This window comes from Caretta caretta, chromosome 6, assembly GCF_965140235.1.
Source record: "Caretta caretta isolate rCarCar2 chromosome 6, rCarCar1.hap1, whole genome shotgun sequence".
Taxonomy (NCBI): Eukaryota; Metazoa; Chordata; order Testudines; family Cheloniidae; genus Caretta; species Caretta caretta.
In genome coordinates this window covers 61290038-61311592 of record NC_134211.1, presented here as the reverse complement: position 1 = coordinate 61311592, position 21555 = coordinate 61290038, and the positions used below count along the sequence as shown (strand labels likewise).

At 43.9% G+C, this 21555-nt stretch overlaps 1 protein-coding gene across 26 annotated transcripts in view; it reads right to left on the bottom strand.

Moving 5' to 3' along the window:
* The window catches only part of GPHN (gephyrin), a 587889-nt gene that overhangs the window by 18470 nt on the left and 547864 nt on the right, over window positions 1-21555 (bottom strand). The window lies entirely within an intron of this gene.

Here is a 21555-nt window from a genome sequence, read left to right as displayed (position 1 = left end):
TTTCACATTTTGTCTGTATGAAATTTTAGTTTCTACTGAAGTTGCTAGTGCTTTTTATGTAGCCTGTTGTAAAACTAGGCAAATACCTAGATGAGTTGATGTATCCCCTCTGCATACCCCCAGGGGTACGCGTAACCCTGGTTAAGAACCACTGATATAATCCAGTTCCCTGCATTCATGGCTGGACTAAGTATTATCAGACTAGGGGTGGGCAAACTTTTTGGGCCACATCGGGGTGCGAAACTGTATGGAGGGCTGGGTAGGAAAGGCTGTGCCTCCCCAAACAGCCTGGCCCCTGCCCCCTATCCGACACCTCCCACTTCCTGCCCCCTGACTGCCCCCCTCAGAATCCCCAACCCATCCAACCCCGCCTGCTCCTTGTCCCCTGACCGCCCCCTCCCGGGAACCCCTGCCCCTAACCATGCCCCGGGACCCCACCCCCTATCTAACCACCCCCCATTCCCCATCTCCTGCCCCCTCCCCAAACCTCTGCCCTATCCAACCGCCCCCTGTTCCCCATCCCGACCGCCCCCCCCTCACAACCTCCGCCCCATCCAACTGCCCCCTGCTCCCTGACTGCCCCCCGGGACCCCCTGCCCCTTATTCAACCCCCGGCTCTGCCCCCTTACCATGACGCTTAGGGCAGCATGTCTGGCAGTCGTGCTGCCCAGCTGGAGCCAGAAACGCTGCTGTGCTGCCGTGCCCTGCAGGAGCACGCAACCCCACCTCCCAGAGCGCTGCCCGCATGGTGGCATAGCTGCGGGGGAGGAAGAAGAGCAGGGGAGGGACCAGGGGCTAGCCTCCCCGGCCAGGAGCTCAGGGGCTGGGCAAGACGGTCCCGCAAGCTGGATGTGGCCCGCTGGCCGTAGTTTGTTCTCCTCTGATCTACACCATCTCTGATAGGTGTTTGTCTAACCTGCTCTTAAAAATCTCCAATGACGGAGATTCCACAATCTCCCTAGGCAATTTATTCCAATGCTTAATCACCCTGACAGTTAGGAAGTTTTTCCTAATGTGAAACCTAAATCGCCATTGCTGTAATTTAAGACCATTGTTTCTTGTCCTATATTGAGGTTAAGGAGAACAATTTTTGTCCTGCCTCCTTGTAACAACCTTTTATGTTTTTGAAGACTATTGTCATGCCCCTCTCAGTCTTCTCTTCTGCAGACTAAACAAATCCAGTTTTTTCAATCTTCCCTCGTAGGTCATGTTTTCTAGACCTTTAATCATTTTTGGTACTCTTCTCTGGACTTTCTACAATTTGTCCACATCATTCCTGAAATGTGGCACTCAGAAGTGGACACAATACTACAATTGAGGCCTAATCAGCGCGGAGTAGAGCAGAACAATTACTTCTTGTGTCTTGCTTACAATATTCCTGCTAATACATCCCAAAATTATGTTTGCTTTTTTTTTGCAGTAGTGTTACACCATTCTCTGTTTTCTTTCATAAGACTGCACACCCTTCTTAAGTAGATTAGCCACTTTTACTCATGAGCAAGTGATCTAATCAAACACCACGTAATTTGATACAGTTCTGGCCAAGTGGTCTATTGATACAGTTCTTGCCAAGAGGTCTATAGGATCATTGGTAGAGGTATATAAATGTGCAGGACTAGAGCAATAGGGGGCACTACAGGTTAGGACTGAGGTGTACTGGCAGAGCAGCATAAGGGGATCTAGCACTGGAAAAGCAAAATTACCTTCAGGTTAGGATTTAGGTGTATTGGATCAGTTGTTTGTGGGAAGTTTGCAAAGTGCCTGACTACACTTTGCCAGGCTCTAGTCCATGCTATTAGTCTCCCATTGTCATGAGCAATAAATCCATTAATAAAGATAAAAAAAGGTGAGAGTGATCCCTTTGCTTGGTCCTCAGCACATTGTCTAAAGTCAATCCCAATTTTTCCAAGCTTTTTTGCTAGTTTTATTCCACAGTCAACCAAGGGAAAGTCGGGCTGTCTCCCGACATAACATACACTAAAATAGACACAGGTTCACACACCGAGCGCTTCAAACAGATAAATACTTTGCATCCTATGTTGAAGCAGAGATTCAGATTGATGTAGAATCAGGAATACACTGTATTTAATGGTGAAAATAATGTAAATGGGCCTAAGTAATGAAAGGACCCTTAATAACATATCTAACCAATCCGTTCTTCACTATCATGCTGACATCTTATTTTTTGAAAAATAAACATTTATTGTTAAGTTTCAGAGTAGCAGTCGTGTTAGTTTGTATCCGCAAAAAGAAAAGGAGTACTTGTTGCACCTTAGAGACTAACAAATTTATTTGAGCATAAGCTTTCGTGAGCTACAGCTCACTTGATGAAGCTTATGCTCAAATAAATTTGTTAGTCTCTAAGGTGCCACAAGTACTCCTATTTATTGTTAAGTATCCAAACTTTCATCTTCAAATCTGAGTGACATGGATTAAAATAACTTCCAAGTTCCAAACCATCTATCCTTTCTTCTGTTTATATAGTTGTACACCAGAGATGCTAGGATGCTGTTGCAAACTGCTGGAGAGCCACAATGACCTGCTACCCACCAGTCATTACATACAACTAAAGGGTAGACCCATACACTGACTAGGAAAATTCACAGGCAATACTGTTTGGTGTGGGTGGAGGTTGGGTGTGCAGGAAAATGGTTAGGGGCTGATAAATAACAGACATTGGTAATAAAGAGTTGTACTTTGCCAATATAGGGGGAACATTAACTGAAATAACCAGCCCTTCCAGTATATGGCTGACTCCGATTATGAGCAAATTAGTGTATCTTCCTGTACATGGTATTACGTCAATTGCCCCTTATAGTACATAGTAGATAAAACACAGTGGCACTGACCAAAACCCCCCCTACAAAGTTTACATAAAATAAACACTAGAATAATTTTGCTCCAATATATTACATTCACACTCTTTCCCCTTAAACTTCTGCAGACAGATGATACTACCCACTCCATTTTTCTGGTGTTTTGTTTATGTAGGATTTCCATTCAACACTCCATAACAAACTGTAGTGTTTAGCAATCTTCAGCATCAGATTTTTCATCTGTTCTGTCCTCATGTTCAAAAGCATAAATTTAGAGCAGGTGTTCCCAAACAGTTTCTGTTTCTGACCCCCCCAAACTACCCACATTTTCCTCCCAAGGCCATGTTTCCCAGAATTCATTCAATGTTACACAGAAAAGACCAGAAATGCAGTTCTCTTGCTCTTCTGTACCCACAACTTTGGCTGCTTTCCCCTTTCAACAAAGGTCTCTGTAGCTGCTCACCTTCGCATTCCTCCCAAAGTCATGAGGGGCTGCTGATCTCTTACTGCCCCAAATGTCTTTGGGGCTAATGATGGAGCTCACAGCAGACCTTCAGCCTCAGACCTCCTCCTTCTCCCTGCAAACCATGGCTGGAGCAGCTCCCCAGTTTTAGTGCTTACAGTGTGGACACTTACTGAGCCTCCTCACTGCACAGACCTCATAGGTGGACACATGGGATATGACTATACTACAGCTGGAAGGTACAGGAATTTAAGGTGCTTTGCTCAAGGAAAGAGAAACCAGCTGGGACGAAAAAAACCCACAAAAAGACAAAAATCTCTTTGTTTTAGTTAAATAGAATCTGTATGATTTAAGAATTGTGAGTGGAGGATTTTGATCTCTGTATAAACCCCTCTTACTATTTCAATTTCACATGGTGGCCAAGATTTCAAAAAATAGGAGCCTAAAGTTAGTCTCCCAAATCCATATTTAAGTGCCTAAATAAGAAGCCTGAATTGCAAAAGTGATCAGCTTCCAGCAGCACTCGTTGAGATTAATGGAAGTTGCTGAATTGTCAGAACTTTTGAAAGTCAGGTCACATATTTAAGTACTTTAATATGGAACTGGGAGTCTAAATTAAAGTTCCTATTTTTGAAAATCTTGGTCAGAATGTCTATACTGCTCTCTAATGGATATTGTGCTTTGTCTTGACTTATGAATTGAAATATTAATTGTGAAATCACACCAAGATTATTTAGCCTGAGTTATCTGCAAACCAGCTAATGAAATTTGTCTATCACAGTTATGAAGCCTTTATCTGTGTAGAATCCAGCCCGGGGTGGGGGCAAACTTTTTGGCCCAAGGGCCACATCGGAGTTGCAAAACTGTATGGAGGGCTGGGTAGGGAAGACTGTGCCTCCCCAAACAGCCTGGCCCCTGCCCCCAGCTGACCCCTCCCACTTCCCACCTCCTCGCTGCCCCGCTCACAACTCCTGACCCATCAACTCCTTGTCCCCTGACCAGCCCCACCCGAGACCCCCCCCCCGACGCTAACCACTCCCCTGGGACCCCACCCCCTATCCAACCCCCCCGCTCCCTGTCCCCTGACTGCCCCGACCCCATCCACACCCCCATCCCCTGACACGCCTATCCAACTGCCCCTGTTCCCCATCCTCTACCTGCCCCCCCATAACCTTCACCTCATCCAACTGCCCCCATCCCCTGCCCACCCCCCGGGACCCCCTGCCCCTTATCCAACCCCTTGGGCCCGGCCCCCTTATCACGCCGCTCAGAGCAGCACGTCTAGCAGCTGCGCCACTCGGCCGGAGTCAGACACACTGCCGTGCTGCCCTGCAGAAGCACGCAGCCCCGCCACCCGTAGTGCTGCCTGTGCAGCGTCATAGTTGCAGGGGGGAGGGAGGGAGGGCTAGCCTCCCCGGCCGGGAGCTCAAGGACCAGGCATGACGGTCCCGTGGGCCGGATGTGGCCCGCGGGCCATAGTTTGCCCACATCTGATCTAGCCTCTGAATTCAGAATTCCTATTAACATCAATTTTAGGCCATAACAGACCCTGCTCTTGCCATCTTTCTGAGTTAAACCTCAGAATCTTTCCCTTCTTTCTTTGCCCTGCACTCCCCACCCCCGGCAATATATTATCATTGTAAGAAGGCTTCTGCAAAAAAGGCAGGTTTTTAAGTAAGCTTAAAAGTGGTCATCCCTGAGCTCATTCTGATTTCCTCTGGTTTCATTTCACATATGAAGATCTGCTAAAAATGCCCTACCCTTTACTTAGAATCATAGCCCTGGTCTACACTAGGACTTTAGGTCGAATTTAGCAGTGTTAAATCGATGTAAACCTGCACCCATCCACATGATGAAACCCTTTATTTCGACTTAAAGGGCTCTTAAAATCGATTTCCTTACTCCACCCCTAACAAGTGGATTAGCGCTTAAGTTGGCCTTGCCGGGTCGAATTTGGGGTACTGTGGACACAATTCGACGGTATTGGCCTCCGGGAGCTATCCCAGAGTGCTCCATTGTGACTGCTCTGGACAACACTCTCAACTCAGATGCACGATTGTCTGCCGTTGCTCTGACGCAGGGAGGGGTGACTGACGACATGGCTTACAGGGTTGGCTTACAGGGAGTTAAAATCAACAAAGGGGGTGGCTTTACATCAAGGAGTATTTCAGGCAGGACTTCACGGAGGGTTCCAATAAGAAATGGTGCACCTAAGTTACTGTTCTTATTGGAACAAGCAGGTTGGTCTGGCCTCTGATTGATACATGGCTAGATTTACCTCGCTGCACCTTCTCTGTGAGTGACTGCAGTGTGACCTAGAGGAATGAGTCCCCTAGACGGGGGCGGCGGGGGGGGGGGGTTGCAAATGAGTACAAATCAAATCTGGTCTATTTCTTGTTTTGATACACTCCATCTATCTTTTACATCTTTGGCTGGCAGCAGATGGTGCAGAAGGACTGCATGCCATCCACATCTCGTGGCTGCTTGGCAGAAGATGGTACAATAGGACTGCTAGCAATCCGTATCGCCTGCCTGCTCACCATAGGATGGTTCAATAGGACTGACTGCAGGACTAAAGATAATGACCTGATCAAGTCACTCCAAATTTAGTCCCTGCGCCCATGTCTGCCCAGGCGCTCCTGATCGACCTCACAGAGGCAACCAGGAGCATCTCGGACATGACGATGACGGCTACCAGTCCTACTGTACCGTCTGCTGCCATAAGGCAATGGGTTGCTGCTGCTGTGTAGCAATGCAGTACCACGTCTGCCAGCACCCAGGAGACATATGGTGACGGTGAGCTGATCGGGCTCCATGCTTGCTGTGGTATGGCGTCTGCACGGGTAATCCAGGAAAAAAGGCGCAAAACGATTGTCTTCCCTTTCTTTCACGGAGGGAGGGAGGGAAGGGGGGCCTGACGACATGTACCCAGAACCACCTGTGACAATGTTTTAGCCCCACCAGGCATTGGGATCTCAACCCAGAATTCCAATGGGTAGTGGAGACTGTGGGAACTGTGGGATAGCTACCCACAGTGCAATGCTCCGGAAGTCGACGCTTGCCTTGGTACTGTGGAAGCACTCCGCCAAGTTAATGCACTTAATGCACTTAGAGCATTTTCTGTGGGGACACACACACTTGAATATATAAAACCGATTTCTAAAAAACCGACTTCTATAAATTCGACCTAATTTCGTAGTGTAGACATACCCATAGAATCATAGAATATTAGGGTTGGAAGAGACCTCGGGAGGTCATCTAGTCCAACCCCCTGCTCAAAGCAGGACCAACTAAATCATCTCACCCAGGACTTTGTCAAGCCTGACCTTAAAAACTTCAAAAGGAATTTCAGCCTGGACACTGATAAAACTGATAATAGAACAAGATCCCATCTGCAAATACTCATTTCCAGGAGCCTGTGAAGAATAATGGGCCATTATGGTGGAACTAAGGAATTGCCATACTTCATTATACACATAGTCCATCTAGGTTAGTAGCCTGTCTCTAACAGTGACCACTACCAGAAGCTTCAGAGGAAAGTATCAAAACCTTGCAGGAGGCAGATGTGAGAAAATATGCCCCCACATTGCATCTCATTCTGATTTCTAATAGTCAGAGATTGTCTTAAGCCCTGAAACATGAGATTTAATATCCCTTCCAAAATATTTATCATCATGAAGGAGAGGTTACTTTCCTTGTACAGTAACTGGAGTTCTCTGACATGTTTTGTCCCTATGAGTGGTCCACTTCAAGATTTGCGTGCATCCATGCTCTCCTGATTGGAGATTTTGTCACCAGCGTCCATGAGTATGTGCCTGAGCCCTACATATCCTCATGCCCTTGTAAGAGGATATATAGGGATAGGTGGACCTGCTGCCGCTCCAGTTCCTTTTCGACCATGAAGTCCACAAAAAATGACTCAAAAGTAGAGGGGAAGGCAGGCAGGTAGTGGAGCATCTGTAGGGATAAACATCTCAAAGAACGCCAGTTTCTGAACAAGTTAAGTAACCTCTTTTCTTTTTATTTGAGTAATTGTTCCTATAAGTGTGCCACATCAGGAGATTCCCAAGCAGTACCTCAATTATGAAGAAGGATGCTGAAGAGACAGATGCAATACAGACTGTAGAATAACCTCACCAAAGGCCATGGCAGCTCTAGAAGCATGCACAATTGTATAGTGCTCGGAAAATGTGTGCACTGAAGACTAGGTGGTGGACTTTGAAAATGTCCAAGATAGATCTGGTCTTCAATAAGGCCACAGGGGTAGACTGAGCCGTGGTGGAATAGGCAGTCACCCTAAATGAAGGATGTGTATCTGCGGCATTGTGACAGGTCAAGATGCATCTCGAAACCCATTTTCACAATCTTAGGGTTGACATTGGGTGTCCTTTCACTTTTTCCATGATGGAAGTAAAGAGTCTGGGAAAAGCCCTGAAAGGCTTAGTCCTATCAAGGTAAAAGGTGAGAGCTCTTCTTACATCCAGTGTGTAGAGACTGGCTTCTCTCTCTGGTGGAGTGAGGTTTGGGTCAAAACACTGGTAGATGAATGTCCTAATTAACGTGAAATTATGATGAAACTTTTGGTAGAAAGCGAGGGTGGGGATGTATTGTCACCTTGTTGCCATAAAACACCCTGTACAGTGGGTCAACCAAAAGAGTCCTACCCAACTCTTCTGGTGATGGGGATGGCTATGAGGATTTAAAAGAAAAATGAAGGAGAGAACAACTCCCCATAGGTTCAAATGGCAGTTTTCTCTTTGAGGTCACACTGTGGAGGAGGTTTTTTGATGGGAAGAAAAGGTTAAATAGACCCTTAATGAATCTCACAGTGGTCGTCTGAGCAAAGACTGAAAACGCCTTGATGTGGGGAGGTGAAAGGCTGCAGTGGCAGCCAGGTGAACCTTAACTGAGCTCAGAAGTAAACCCATGGTTTTTAAATTTTGCAGGAAATCTAGAATGTGTGTGAGGAAACACTTGAGAGAAGATATGGATCATTGGGCACACCACACTTGAAAACATTTCAATTTCTGAAGGTAAGTTGTCCTTGTGGCGGGTTTTATACTATTCAGCAGAACTATCTGAACCTCTGCAGAGCAAGCCTGTTCTATGCCAGAGAGCATACGGAGCCAGGCTTTGAGGTGCAATGTTGAGAGGTTGGGGTGGGTCATGGTGCTGAACTCTTGAGTCAGAAGGTTCACTGTCAGAGGAAGACAAACAGGTAGCTTCAGGGATAGGTGAAGTAGATCTGGGAACCAAACAAGTGTTGGCCATTATGGTGCTATAAGAATGGACATCAATCTCTCTTGTTGCAGTTTGTTCAGGAATTTGAGGAGCAATGGCATTGCAGGGTAAGCATAAAATAGGACACATGGCCTCAGGAGAAGGAGGGCATCTCCGAGCAAGTTGCGACCATGTTGCCTCCTTGAGCAGAAGTGCTGGCACTTCACATTAAATGGTGTTACGAAGAGATGGAAATGGCTGCTCAGGCAGTCTGCTATGGCGTTCTGTAGCCCTGATAGAATCGTAGAATCATAGAATATCAGGGTTGAAAGAGACCTCAGGAGGTCATCTAGTCCAGCCTCCTGCTCAAAGCAGGACCAATCCCCAACTAAATCATCCCAGCCAGGACTTTGTCAAGCCTGACCTTAAAAACCTCAATGGAAGGAGATTCCACCACCTCCCTAGGTAACGCATTCCAGTGCTTCACCACCCTCCTAGTGAAAAAGATTTTCCTAATATCCAACCTAAACCTCCCCCACTGCAACTTGAGACCATTACTCCTTGTCCTGTCATCTGCTACCACTGAGAACAGTCTAGATCCATCCTCTTTGGAACTCCCTTTCAGGTAGTTGAAAGCACCTATCAAATCCCCCCTCATTCTTCTCTTCTGCAGACTAAACAATCCCAGTTACATCAGCCTCTCCTCATAAGTCATGTGCTCCAGTCACCTAATCATTTTTGTTGCTCTCTGCTGGACTCTTTCCAATTTTTCCACATCCTTCTTGTAGTGTGGGGCCCAAAACTGGACACAGTACTCCAGATGAGGCCTCACCAATGTCGAATAGAGGGGAACGATCATGTCCCTCGATCTGCTGGCAGTGCCCCTACTTATACAGCCCAAAATGCCATTAGCCTTCTTCGCAACAAGGGCACACTGTTGACTCATATCCAGCTTCTCGTCCACTGTAACCCCTAGGTCCTTTTCTGCAGAACCGCTGCCTAGCCATTCGGTCCCTAGTCTGTAGCAATGCATGGGCTTCTTCTGTCCTAAGTGCAGGACTCTGCACTTGTCCTTGTTGAACCTCATCAGATTTCTTTTGGCCCAATCCTCTAATTTGTCTAGATCCCTCTGTATCCTATCCCTCCCCTCCAGCGTATCTACCACTCCTCCCAGTTTAGTGTCATCTGCAAACTTGCTGAGGGTGCAGTCCACGCCATCCTCCAGATCATTAATAATCATCATTAATCGCTGAGATCTCTATGCAGTAGGATATGCAGCAATTCCGTAATTTTATCGACTCTGCATATAAAGCCTGGGATCTTGCACCTCCTTGGTGATTTATATAATAGATTGCAACTCTGTTGTCTAGCATTACTGTGAGTGGCTCCTGATGCTGGTTAGGAAGTTGCTGCAAGCATAAAGGACTGCTTTGAGTCTGAGAATGCTGATATGGAAAGACATTTTTTGGGGGGTCCATTTGCCTTGGGCTGTGAAATCCTGGAATGAGCATCTCACCCTAGAATGGAGGCAGTGCTTTTGATGATCTTTGTGGTGGAAGTATGTACGAATGGAATTCCCACACAAACCTTCAGGGGATCCTTCCACTAGCTGAGGCAGTCAAGGAACCTCACAGGTATTGACACCTGCTTGGACACGTTGTGCTTGTTGTGGGTGTAGGCAGACCTGAGGTAGGTGTGGAGACATCACAAGTGTAGTCTTGCCAGGGGTGATACAAACGTACATGCTGCCCTCTGGCCCAGGCATTGAAGACAAATAAGACAGAAGAGTAACAAGCTGGGTCAGCTAGTAAGCTGACACTGATTTTCCATCTCAAGACACAGGTGATGGAGAAGGAACTGGAGTGGTGGTGCAGGTCCACCCCTCCCTGTATATCCTTGCATCAGAGTATGAGGGTGTTGGGCACAGGCTGGACCTGTGGACACGACTGACAAAATCTCAGATCAGGAGGGAACAGGCGCATGCACAGCCTGACATGGAGCACCCGTAGGGACAATAACTTGAAGAAGAATTACGAGTCTGGATATTCTTGAGATCCATATGAATATACAATCACGTTAGAATCTTGCTAAATTCTTGTGGCAATGAGTTCCAGAGTCTAGTTATGCATTATTGAAAAAGTATTTCCTCTGATCAGTTGTGGATTTGCCACCTTTTAATTTCACTGAAAGTCTTCTTGCTCTTCTTTGCACAAGACAGGGAGAATAGACGTTCCCGGTCTACCTTCTCTCTACCATTCATTATATACTTTTAGCATGTCCCCTCTTATTTGTCTCCATGCTGGTGGGAATATTCTCTCTGGGAGACTGGATGGCTCCAATGGAGGGTAATAGGCTGCGGACAGTCATTTTTATTCAATTTAGGTTAGTAATAATCAAAAGTCACCAGTATCTGACGGCTAGTCCAGGCTATAGAAAATTAGCTATGTTAGTTTTGTGCCTCATGGATAGATAGCCACATCACAATACCCACTACATTAGGCACTAATTGGCCACCTTGCTGGTGGTCTCAGCAGACAGACCAAAGAAATCAGATGACAGGCTTCATAATTAGTGATTCACTTATTGTGTTTATGATCTTTAGTATTTTTTTAAACATGACATTTCTTTAATCTCAGTATTATTTTCCAGAGACTCACTGTAGGAAGAAGGACCTCTGTGGTTCACAAAGAAAACCCATTGATTAAAATTACATATTATAATCCTGTTCATCACCAGTCCAATTTATTCAATATGTACAACAATGGAACCAAAACATGACATAATTAGGCATAAAAAAACCTTCAACTTTATATTGTCTGAAACTTGCTTCTCATCTCCACTACAGGACTCTGATAAAGCCATTCACATATCTGCATCCTCTAGAACATAAACACTTTTTCACATTCTGCTACACACATTACAAGCCTCTCTGTACTTTTCATGGGAAACAGTGTGGTGGTGGGAAAACATGTTGGTATAAAGACTCTCCATATTTGAGGAGTCTGATGTGATGCAACTAAAAGACAGATATTGAAAAATAAAAACAAACTCAATTCCTAATTCTGTCTCTAATACACCAGCAATCTTTTTCTTACACACACATTTCAGTTTTCATTTTTGACATGTTGAACAACTATCTGAGGATAATGACTAACATTAGTACTGATGCTACTATGTGAATTGGGAGCATGGAGGGGTGAAGCTTCCGACTAATACAGACTAAACACAGCAGAGAAGAAGAAACCATACAGAACTTCCAAAATATTGAAGTTAGCTAATTTATAATCAGTTTACATCTACAGCATTTACATGTGAGTTCCTTTAACATAAACTAGTGCCCCCACCCCTTGACACACATACACAGTGTATGGAACAATCCTGAACCAATGGAAGATTGATTAATTTCTGAGATTGTGTGCTTGGCTTCTCTGCCACAATACTTCTTATTCAGTATGCTACTAACCACAAAGTAACTGCTGGTTTTTGGGTTGGGATTGGATATAGGGAATTTGGAAATTCATGTCATGGACCAACCATTACTTCAATTCAATATGAGGAATACCTCCTCATCTGGATGAGGGGCCTGTTCCAAGAGTCTGCCTTCAGAAACTATTCAAACCTGAATATTTCTGGACGGCTTGGGAGAAGAAAGTTCCTCTGATAGACCATTCTCTATCAGTGCCCCTCATTTTCACCCTCTCCCCTGGCTTTGGCCTTAAAGATCACCTTGGTTTATAGATGGCTTGCAACAAAGTGAAGCAGGAGGAAAGACAGAGAGTGCTGATGGTGCCATGGAGCCCACAGTCAATCGACTGCAATAAAGATTTTTTTTAAGGTGGCTGCATGGGCAGCGGTGAACCACCCGTTGGGGGAGGCTAGCCCCTGGCCCCTCCCCTTCTGCCCAAGGCCTCCTCCCTCCCCCACCCTTTCTGCCCCCTCTCCCCTGCTGGAGCCCAGAGCACTCCCATCATGGCCACCGGCACCCCCACCCCAGGCTACCCGAGCATCCCCAGCCCGCCTGAGTGTCCCCAGGCCTAGAGACCTGGGTGACGCAAGCACTGGCCCCACCTGCTCCGAGTCCTGGCAGCAGGCCAGCCCACGCCAGCCACAGCCTGGGCCACAGGGGAAGAGTGGGAACTGGAAGCAGCCAGGAGAGGGCCTGTGGAGAAGCATGGGCGGGGCCATGCCGGGCTGTTTGGGGAGGCTCAGCCTCCTCTGGCCTGTGATACACACTGCCCGGGGGTGGCTATGTGCGAGGCACGTGACTCCATGACAGCATCTGCAAAATATTGATAAGCAGGTTTGTTTTTAATACTGGGCCGCTTGATTAATTCAAGCTGCCTACACTTGGTGGCTAATTTAAGTTCCACTTGTGAGGAAATTTATTTTTAATTTGCATTTAAAATTGCTGAGATTCAAGCAAAACTGTCTCCCTCTGTGTGAAAGTGTGTGTTCTTGAGAAGACAAATGAAAAGGCTTCTCTGATGGGAGTTTTGGCCAGTGTCACCCTCTAGAGTCTAAGGTACTAGGATCACTTTATTCAACAACCTGTGCTTGAGACTCAGGTCTTTCCTGGTTTCTGGAGGCCAATGGGGAGGAACTGTTGATGGAAAATATTAGTGAATCCTTGAAGATGAGTTGAATGCCAGCTTCCCTTGAAAAAGCACATGTGCAGCTGCTGTTCATAAAACAATCGCTTGATTTTGGTGATGTGACCAATTATCACTCTATATCTAATCTTCCAATTTTGATTAAGATAACTCTCCCAATATCTAGTTGTCCCAGTTCTCCTTGACCCTTGTCAGCTTGGGTACAGACTGAGATACAGATACAGCATGGAGGCTGTGTGGGTTGCATTGTTGGCTGGATCTCCTCCTGGCAACAGATAACTGTCAGGTGTCCATGCTGATATTTTCCAGTTTAGGAGTTGCCTTTGATACAATGAGGTGGTGTTGACTCACCTGCAGACCCAAGTGAGAGTATGTGGGACTATTTTGGGTGGCTTTATTCTTATCTTGCTTAAATATTCATGGTAAATAGGCCCAATGGCCTGTGATGGGTTTTTAGATGGGGTAAGATCCAAGTTACCCGGGAAGGAATTTTCTGTAGTATCTGGCTGATGAATCTTGCCCATATGCTCAGGGTTTAGCTGATCGCCATATTTGGGGTCGGGAAGGAATTTTCCTCCAGGGCAGATTGGAAGGCCCTGGAGGTTTTTCGCCTTCCTCTGTAGCATGGGGCACGGGTCACTTGCTGGAGGATTCTCTGCTCCTTGAGGTCTTCAAACTACAATTTGGGGACTTCAATAGCACAGATATAGATGTGAGGTCTTTTTTAGGAGTGGTGGGTGAAATTCTGTGGCCTGCATTGTGCAGGAGGTCAGACTAGATGATCATAATGGTCCCTTCTGGCCTAAATATCTATGAATCTATGAATCTATGAATTTCTCAAAGGCTGGTAGTGGACAATTACTCCTGCTGTTGAGGGTATTCTAATTTGGGGTTCTGTAGAATTTTATTTTGTCACCCCATTTGTTTAATGTGGCTAGATGGCTGTTGGAAGAGTTAATGAGAAGACATGGATCGCTGGGCCTTCTGTGTGCTGATGATACCTAGCTCTGAAAACCAGTCATATCAGACCCAACCAGAGAAGTGAATCGCCTTACCCAAGGTCTGGATGATAGAGGAATGGGAGAGGTCTAGCTGGCTGAAACTAGGTCTGGGTAAGACTGGGTTGTTGGTTGAGGTGACCAGAAGATATGGTAAAGCTAGTATCTGCCCCATAGTTTGAGGGTTCATGTCCTGTTTTTGTTGTTCATGTCCACGATCTAAGGATTGGGCTAGATTACCAGCTGCTACTAGGTGGTCAGGTAGTAGCAACAGCAAGGACAGCTTTTTTTATTTATATATGGCTAGGATATTGTGAAGGTTTCTTTTTTATATCCACGTCTCTCCCTATGCTATACCATTGCAGCTGTGGTCAAAAGAGGCTTGAGCTAGAGCCCTCTTTTTATAAAAGAGAGTGAGTTTCTAGCAGGGTATTCTCATCACGGGCTCATTAATTTGGAACCCACATTCACCCTCAGTCTAAAACAGCCCAAATCTATTCTTAAGGGAATGCTGCAAAGGCCATCTATTCTGACTGGCTTTTGGGAAGGGGTAAGGAATTGTAAGCATAGCAAGGAGTGTGGGTTAACAGCAATTCGGTATTTATTAGTTATTGTTGGAGGGAGTTGTAAAAAATGTGTAAATGCATATTTAGTTGTTGTCAAAGTCACTTAGAGCAATAGAATAGGAGCTCTTTTAGCTATTTTTATGTATAAATCAAAATAAATACATAAAATAACAATGATAAAGGAAGATGAAAAATAACCCTCATTGACAGTTCAATTCACCACTCTTACTTCAGTTTTATGATGGCATAATGCCACTAATTTCAATGGCATTATGCTATCTTAAAACTAGAGTAATTCAGGGGTAAATTAAACTTTTCTGAAAATTTGGAAGTTTTTCTTTAACATGAGTCATATAAAAAGTCCTTGATTGTTTGATTTGTGTAAGGGTTTTATTACAATTCTTTTGGGATGACCTGCATAACTCACCCTTGGCTTCACCAGTTGAGTAATATAGGGCATCCACAGCTCATACCTTATAAAATCTTTATAACCACACTATTCCACATTCCTTTTAGCTATGTTTACAAAATACTTTACAATCCTTGAGGATGAAAAACACTACATAACTATTATATTATATTAATTTATTATTTATTATTATTATTATTATAAACTGAAGGAGTTTGCCGGCTGAGTTGTCATTATGAAGGCAAAGTTTTAACATTTGAATGGCATTTAAAAAAATATTTAAATCACAGCCAGACAACAGCTGTTAATTTTGTCTCTCGCTTCATCTTCTGTACAAACAATGAACAGCTTCATTCTGGATAGATGGGGAAAGAAAAAGTATTTGGAAAGTACTTGGATTCTAAAATAAAAGGCAAAATAACATTTGTAAGTGGACATGTTAAGAACAGGATCAACAACATTCTTCAGGGCATAATACAGTCTATGAGAAGTGCGGGATAAAAACCCTGTTTACACCACTGCTTAATTGGGCAGGTACAGATTGGAGATTTTGGGCTTACTCTGAAAACACCAACTATTGCTAGAGTCAGGATACTGGATTTGATGGACTAATGATCTGATCTGGCATGGCAAATCATTTCATATGTTTGGTTGAAAATGCCATTCCTGGACATTTCCTTCACTGAGAAATTAGGACACGTACTAAGATATTATGGTGAAGAAGAGCAGATAAGTAACTTACACCTAAATGAGTTTTCCATGGGAAAGACTCACATGAGAAAATAATGCAGCTTTTTTGACACAAAAGAACAGTACATTGGTAATACAGATTCACAAATCATAATCTTTGTATTTTATTGCTACTTACAACTTTGTATGTACTGGAGATAGAGCTGATGAGAATATTTTCTCTGTAAGGAAAATATGAAATTTATGAAGCTGTGCATGTAGCTAATTAAGCAGAGATCCAAACTTCCCTGGATAATTAGAAATCCCCACTTTCAGCAGATTACTTCTGCACTAAGAAGCAGGGATGTGCTTTGTTTACATATTTTGGAAACTGCAGACACTGCGCTTTGCTTAAAGAGTCAGTGTGCTGTTAAGTCTATTTTAATATTCTCTGCTAACTGTGCCAATTTAACAAGCACATCACCAGTTTTGCTGTGTGTTTTATTGCCCCTCCTCTCTCTCTTTTACAGAGCAGACTGCACAATACATTCTGGTATGGAGACTGAGGATAGGCTGTAACTTGGCAGCAGCAGCATGCAATACAAATCTAACAAGCTGATGTAGAAGTGCAACTTGATTTAATCAGATTGGAAAAGGTTTGGACGATGGCATTTTTCCAGAATGGGAATCCTTTCTACAATCATGGAAATCTTCCAGCCCTCCAGGCCAGTATGTAGAAAGCATATATCAATAGTTATGACTACTGAGCTGTCTTTAAGCTGACCTAGAAAAGTACAAAGGAACTCAATAGCTTGAACCAGCAGCCTGACTGGAAAGCGATGCAAACATCAGCAAAACATACACCAACTTGCAAAAGGTTTTATTTTATCTTGATGAATAAAACTGCACCAAAGAATCCTTCAATAAACAATTCAGTGTCTAAAAGCACCACTTTAAAGTATCCCCAAATTTATAGTACAATTTTGTTTGACCTTCAGATAGAGACCAATGTCTGCTAGACAGCTCATTTTTGCTGATCCTGTTGTTGATTTTTAATGAGATTTTACCATAACTTGTTTTTTAAAGCAGGTAACCCCTTCTGTGACACAACCCATTTATCAGCAGTTTGAAACTCATGCAGTTAGATCATTCAGTTATGCTACTTAATCTGGAAAACAAGTAACATCACAGACAGCATGCAGCATCACCTACCATTCTGCAACACGATCAGCAGAGTTTGCAAAACTGAACTGGAGCATTTAGCAGCGACTGAATTATCAAGGTGCTGTCATGCTACAACTTTCAGTGCTCATTACCGATTTCCTGGACCATCTCCACAGAGTTCTCTTTTGTACAAGTCTCATTCACTCAAATGAAGCTTTCAATATCTGTTGGTCATTTACCACTTTGAATTTATTGTGATGGGTGCTTTACAAATTCATGAGAGAGAGTGAGAGACAGAAGGAGATTTGCATGCAACATAAGTATTGTAGATGTATGCCTGTGTAGATGAAGGCAGAATTGGGTCATCTTTCTTGGCCTCCAGCTACCGTACTTAAAAACAAGACAGTTACAGGTTTAAAGAATTAAACGTTTTTTTCATAAGATCATAGAAGGTAGAGCTGTAGGGATGGGTACAGCCTGGGGGCCGTGAGGGAGCTGGTTGCAGTGATGCTGGAGCTGGTTCTATATCAACTGCACCATAGATCAGAGTAGCCGGAGGGCTATTCTAAACTTCACCAGCTGGCTATGAGCCCCGATTTGGGGATAGCTGGAGTGTAGTATACTCCAGCCACAACCCTTTTGCACCCCTCCTCACCTCCTGTACTGAGGATTGCAGGGGGTTGGAGAAGTTAAGAATTGGCTATGTGAGTCTACACTTCCTGGGGACTTCCCCATGCTAAGGGAATTCCCAATATGGGAGATGGCTTGTAAAAAGCTGTTAAGTCCTGTTAGGAATTCCCTCAGTCACCTTAAGACTTCCTTCCCCTTGTATAATCACAGCAAACTCCCAGTTTTGACTGAGATAAATTAAGGAACATCTCCTTTCCATAAAGATAAGGATGGAAGTGTGTGCTGGAGGAAAACTTCAGTTAGGGAAAGGTTATTAATTTCATGGGGCCAAGTTCTGAAGAACTTATTTTTTACTCAGACAAAACTCTCATTGAGATCAATTAAATTTTTTTCTGAGGAAGGGCTGAAAAAGGACTTGACCCATGGTGATTAACATTTATTTGTCTTCTCATGTTCATTCAGTAGAGGTGGCAGATTGCAAAATCATGGATGCAGCTGGGCATAAAGGCAAGCAAGATATGTCACCCATTTTAGGACTATGCTGTCATGGGTCAGAAGAATGTTTTGCATATCAGTAATCTTCCAGATGTAGAATAATGACCTTATCTAGTTCGGCCAAAGGAAGAGCTACTCCCCTTGCAGAGTGTACTTTTGAATGTGAAGGGGTTTGTTTTGGCTCATATGTTTTCCTCAGACAACCTTATCCATTTTGGTCATGGATATAGAAGCATATGGAGGCCTTAAAAATAATTTCATCAGATTAACTGAGTTTCAGAATTCTCCAGTGTGCTCTATAATGTTCTGACAGCATTCCATTCCTCTCACCTTCTTTGTTATTTCCTTTTTGCATGTGTTCAAAATGGTGCTTTTTGTCTCGGTCACTTTCAGGGTAAAGCTGGAATAATGATACTAACTTAGGCTACTTAGATAAAAAGGGGTTCTGTATAAATTCCATCCTTTGTCAGATATCAGCTAAAAGGCTCAGGCATTAACTTCTACTACCCTCCTAACTGATGTTACTGCTAATAGGAATAGTATTTCCTAGAGAAAAATTTTCCTTCATGCCTCCATCCGTGGGCTAAAGATGTCAGAGCTCTCAGAATGACATGAATGTATCTGTGAGATCTTCCTAATTCCTTTAAAACATTTCTCTACATTTGAATAGTAACTTATTTTATTCCAGTGTATTTATGAACTGTTTTGGCAGCTACCCATTAGACTGACACAGAATGACAGAGAGACAATGAAGAGAGAGACAAAGGAGGTGGTGATGGTAGAGGTTTCTTTACTGTGGTGGCATCATCCTGTAGGAAGTCATCATACTGTTGATACCTGGATTCAGATCTGGTTGCGTGTCATCAGCATTTTAGTCTTCTGCTTGTGTACTTCCATCCACTGGAGTTTACCTGTGAACTATTGTGATCTTCTTCGTGACCTGGGAAACTCAGGGCCAAGGCTTTGACAGTAGTGATTGTCAGGTAGTGACATACCAACTTGTGATTCTTAGCTTTGTGGCTGAGTGGCTTGCTCTCCCAGGGCAAGTTGAAAGTGTAAAGGGTTCAAGAATTATTGAGGGCAAACCAGCTTTGATTTTCCCTGGCAGGATGGATGCAAGGATCTGACCTTTGCCTGGATGGGGATAGTGGATAGTGGTCTGACCAGGGAGGTTGGGTGTTTGTGGTGTCTCCAAAGGCCCATCCTAGGCAGCAGGTCAGGTCCAGTGTGAGAATCCAGAGACAGCCGGACAGAATCTCATGGTTTCGATATGAACCAGGAGATTAAATACTAAATTATTCCTGGCCTGTGAACTGAAGCTGAGATCAGCGACCCTTGAGGATTCCAGCATAATACTTACCAGCAGGTCCCTTAATTCTTCCAAAAAGTTAGGAGGGTTTTCACCTATGAGTCTGGAGACCATTAAGACTGTTAAGTTCTTTTTTGTCCTTTTCCTCACAGATAATACGGATGCACTCAAATGTTTTCATTTCTGAGGTGGAACATTTTCAGCTGTGGTTGGAAGGGAATGTTACTGATGATTGTTACTATACAAAGTAATAATACCAAAAAGGTTGCTGGCACTAAGAAAGATGACAGTGCACAGGTGGGTCTAAGACTAGACATGGTGCCAAAGTTGATATTCTTCCAGAGCCCTTATGCAAGATGGGATAGATGCCATACATTGAGAGATGGCTGCAAGACAGAAATGGGGCTCATAATTTAACCAGTGCCAAGTTCTTCAAAACAACAGAATGGCACAGAAATCTCCTCATAGTCTAATACATGGCAACTGGACATAGTTTCTTATAACTGTTTCTTACTTTATAATCATTTTTGTAAGGATTAAGATTTGAGTATGAATACAAAGATAGAGGGCCAAATTCATCCCTGGTGTGAGTGGGTACAACTCCCATTGAAGTACATGGGAGATATATCTGGTTATGCCAGCAATGAATTTGGTCCTTAGAGACTGTCAGATCACAGAAGCTGGAATGATGAATTTGAGACCATTTACACTGGACCCAAAGCCTCAGTGTTAAGGGTTTCTCCTGTAAGAGAACATCAAAACACCTCTCTTGATTAACTTGAGTTCAGGGTGTTTAAAACAAAGAAAAAAACATACACACAAGACTACACACTCCTCTTCAAGGCAAAACTGATATGAACAGTGTTGCTCAGATACAGACATTTTGTATGTACAAACATGATATTTTTGAAACCTCTCCTTGTCAGCAGCCATGTCTTAAACAGATGTTTACATATGAAGAGAAGTCATAGGAAAAGTTACAGGGTTTTTTTGTACATAACATAATATGACATTATACAAGTAAGCTTAATAATTACAGTTTACTAAAAATAAGAAGGGAAAAGGGGGCAAAAGAGAAACTAGATTTTGCCTGAGGCCACCTGTTCAGAGTTTCACTGACAGGCATCAAATCAACATAGGGAGCTGGAGATGCTTTATAATTTCTAGGCCACATTCTCTTGCGTGCCAAGATCTGCTTAAAGAAGAATGCGTGTGTAGTGGGGGAGAAATGAGGAGGCTTTTCTCATAGCCCTCCTTAGAAGCTAACTGTTTATAAGGGTTCTGTAGACTGGTGAACATGATCAGATAATTGGCCACACCCAGTTCAGTTTATATTTCTTACCTCGGGGCTCTGTTTATTCTTTAACTTGGGAAAACTGAACAATAAGAAAAAGCAACAGTCCTGTTCTTAACTGAGATGGTGAGGCCGTGTGGCCTGTGATAGCTTAATGGGCCGGACCTTCCCCATAGTGGGTGTTTAGGGCTTGTCTGCCTTCTTGCAGCCTTCTGCTGCAGCCACAAGAGAGTGCACACCCAGCCCTCTCCTGGTTCCAGGCAACCTCATGTAGCTGAGGCCTTTCTTTATATCCCCTATCTGGGAATCATCAAACCTAATCACTAGATGTTGTCCAGCTCCATCAAATGAATGCTAGCAACTGCTTGTTGGGCTCCTCTATGGAACAGGATTGACTGCTCCCTGGGCCCCTGACCCTTAAAGGGGAAGACCATGCTGCTACAGTTCAGAGATATGCACAACATAGTGAGAGATTCTGATACGGTTTATCTGTTCTGGTAATTTTATGAGGAGAACCCAGAGCTATGATAATCTTGCCTTAGCAACTGCAGATACAAGAACAGTGGGTTGCTGAATTCATCCACATCATCTAAGGGCTAAGGATATTATTCTTGAGCCAATGATGGATGCAGAGAAGATGTGTCTTTTCTGTGAGATTTTTCACATGTTGTGCAGATACCTTGTAATCAGAAGGAATGGCTACTAGCGAATTAAGCCCCTAGCCCTGCAGCTGGGCCCTTAAAAGTAGTCCCCTTATAAAATTAGTCCCCTTAACTTTCATGAGGATACTCACAATTAATGGTTTCAGGCTGGAGTTTTAGTGGTTTTCATGAGTTTTCTGATTATTTCTGGTTTGTTGGCTCTATAAGTAGAATTTAAAATTATGCTAAAGGTTCTCTTTTGTTAACAGAA